The 3,303-nt window shown below is 36.5% G+C and overlaps 1 non-coding gene across 1 annotated transcript; it reads right to left on the reverse strand.

Annotated features, from left to right (window-relative positions):
- Positions 1–611: 611 nt before the first annotated feature.
- On the reverse strand, positions 612–684 carry Trnak-cuu. The gene has a single exon. It is a non-coding gene; the product is annotated as a tRNA-Lys (tRNA).
- Between the last annotated feature and the right edge of the window lie 2,619 nt (positions 685–3,303).

Below are 3,303 nucleotides of genomic sequence, written 5' to 3' on the forward strand. Positions count from 1 at the left end.
ATTGTTATCATAGATTTTCGGTTCTACAATAATAATAATAATAATAATAGGTGGTAATAATTTTATCTATTTTCGTGAGCACCATGCCCATAAAAAAATAACCGTGCATAACTTAAAATGGCGGCTCTATTATCTTATGGTTAGCGCTAACCAGAAGTTATTAAACAGGCTTCATTCATCACGAAGTTGAGGTAGTATGCATCACCAGTTAATTTATTAATTCAAATCTCTTTTTCAAAATATTTGGAAACCAAAATCAAAGGAGAGGTTGTCGAAAAAGTCACATGTATTTTTCTGCATGCAACTAAAGGAATACGCGGAGCTGTGTGCTGTACACACCAAGTCGTCTTATTTTCATTTTAGGCCTTGATTACAGCCGGTATAAAATTTCGTAAGATCCCTCATAATTAAAATTGGCCACCTTAAAAAAGAATTTCGAATAAAAATATAAGAATTTCTCCATTGTATGAGGTATAAATTTATGCGAATGTATTGAATTTTGAAACAAACGTCTTAACTGGACATCATTGTAGTTAGCGGATTTTTCTCCCCAGTAATGTAAACCACGTAAGTGGTCAATTTTCCACCCTTTCAGAGAGTTAAAAAAAAATCGCCCAACGTGGGGCTCGAACCCACGACCCTGAGATTAAGAGTCTCATGCTCTACCGACTGAGCTAGCCGGGCACTTAACCTTACTTAGAAAATTTTGTAAGAAATTGCAAAGGCAATCATTGGTCTGACGTACCCTACCGGTTTCACACCGGCTGCCTGCCATGCGAACTGGTCCAGAGGGCAGCGACACACTGTGTTACGACACCAGCAGTGAAATTGCATATTCGAAAGAAAATTATGAATGTATAAATGGGTTTCTCGATATTTAACCTGATGTAAATCTCCCTCGAGAAAAATACATTTTGGTTCACAAACTTTTTCCAAGAATTAATTTCTCTTGGTTTAGCGTAGAGCCCATATATACGTGACCTCTGCGAATTTTACAAAGCTGCAACCTTGAGTCTTACTACGATCGCTATCAATCCACGTACTTGAGGTGGCTTGAGGGATGAGCGAGTTTTTCTCTTTACGATTGATGATAGCCAGTGAGAGCATGGGTACTCCACGAGTTAGCCATAGTCCTCTAGATTATCGATAGCAAGCTAAAAAGTAGATTATTATTACCCGGTAGAATAAATTTATTCCGCAAATGTTGTTCAATAAGCACTGGCTACTGCATTCATTGAAAGCTATGAGCCATCAGGGTTTTCGATTTTTTGTCAGGAAAACTTATCATAGTGCTAGGTTTTGCTCTTTATTGACTAATGACATCAAAAAAGGTTTATGAAATTTTATTTTGCATTTGTTTTTATTTTAATACACTTACGAAATAAACACATATATGAAAAAAATTCTCTTATTATGGCTCTGTTTTCTTTTTTTACATTTACGTACAAGTAACTTAGAAATCTAATAATAAAACTAATCATTTCTGCAAAATTATTTCAAATGAAGGCATCAGCAAACGTTTACGCAACAAACTTTGACCCATTAAAAAAAAGTAATTTTAGAAAACGTGTGGATAATAATGGGTAGTTGGAAGAGAAGTCCATTCAATAATATAGAACGTGGAAGCTTTCATCATTTCCCCACCCTTACACTCCCTTCCGCAAATGCATCTAGTATATATATGCTGGGATTAGTCGCCCTTTTTTTTCTAACTCCCTTTTGCTCCCAACATTTTCAAAGGTCTATATGACGATTGATCACGAAGACCGGACGAAGTGCTGGAGTGGGAATGCAGATTGAAGCTCACGACCAAATCCCAATTACCCTCGGCAGAAATCACTCGATCTGCATTGAGAGCGATTTTTAATCAGCGTACAAATTTGCGTAGTTCGCTGAGCAGCGGTTTTCCATTCCATTTTGTTTTTTTTTCCTTCGTTTTTCATTTCACAATGAGATCTAAACTGATTGAGCTGCTGTGAGACCGCTTCTAGCGACCCAGGCATAGCAGTAATGGTTAGTGTCGAAGTACATCTTGTGTGTTCTTGTGTACGTAGTGTGGCAATGATTCAAAGCGCGTATATTTTTTTCTCTAAATTATCTCTGAAATTAAGAGATGACTCCGTTAATTACGCAGGTAAATCGCTGAATACTGCATGTTTTTTTTCAAGTAGAAAGCTCTATTTAATATTCTGAATTACGAAATACCAATTTAAATTGAGGACAGTCTTTAATGATCCAAAAATATCGTGCATAAAAAAATTAATATTTAAGGGATATTTATGTGGCACTTCAGGAGATACTGTATATTAGTAAAAATTCTAACAACAGTCTATTTTAACCATTGAAAAATGGTTGATGCCATGTATTACCACATAAATAAATCAGAAAAAATATATAGTTTACGAAATTTCATGAGCTGGTGATGTCATTCCGGTTTATTTGCTTGTTCAGAGAGGAATGTTCATCGAGGTAAAATAAATGAGCTTACAAGACTAAAAAAAACAACCACGGGAGTCCCTCATATATAGAAGAGATGAGTAGGTGAAAACCGGTGATCCGCTTGGCATGATCTCGTGACGTAATCAACTTATCTCCGAAAGGGTTACCGCTGTCAATTTTTCTCCGCGAATATTTCAAGAAATAAACATAAATTTTATCGAAAATCGGAAAAAATACTGGTCTCTATTCTCAAACCCTATCATCTATCTCTACATCTACACCAGCGAGATACCGTGCAAGTCACCACCAGGGTGTATGGCAAGGGATGATTCTGCAGCACTCATCTTTGCGTTAATCAGAAATGTTCTCGTTTTCCGGACACAGTTCAAGCACACAGGAGAAGACACGCTGCCAGACTCAAAAGTAAGAGTGCTAAGGACAAAAAAATGCTATAATTCAATTGGAACAACTCGTTAACAATATACGATGAAAAGGTTATGTAGTGAGTTATGCGTAAGCTATAACATGTCAAGAAATGCATGCGGAGAGCTATTATTGTCAAATATAATAAGTTAGTAACAAAATATGCAGCCCCTATTTTATCTAGTCCGAGTCACGTTATCCTATAGCTAACTATCGCATTCGACAATAGCATAAAAAATTGCGAGAGTCTATAGTGCACTTGGAAACACTTAACTTCAAGATTTGCTGAGAGCGAAGTGTTGCAAAGCCTAACCATCGGGAAAATAGTAATGGAATTGAGAGGCAAGTTCGTTAAAAAGACATCGTGCATGCATATACGAATCTGTGAACTTCAATGGAATTGAGAACAAAGTAAGTGAGTGATGCATGAGTTATAACATG

Source organism: Ischnura elegans, chromosome 11, assembly GCF_921293095.1.
Source record: "Ischnura elegans chromosome 11, ioIscEleg1.1, whole genome shotgun sequence".
Lineage (NCBI taxonomy): Eukaryota > Metazoa > Arthropoda > Insecta > Odonata > Coenagrionidae > Ischnura > Ischnura elegans.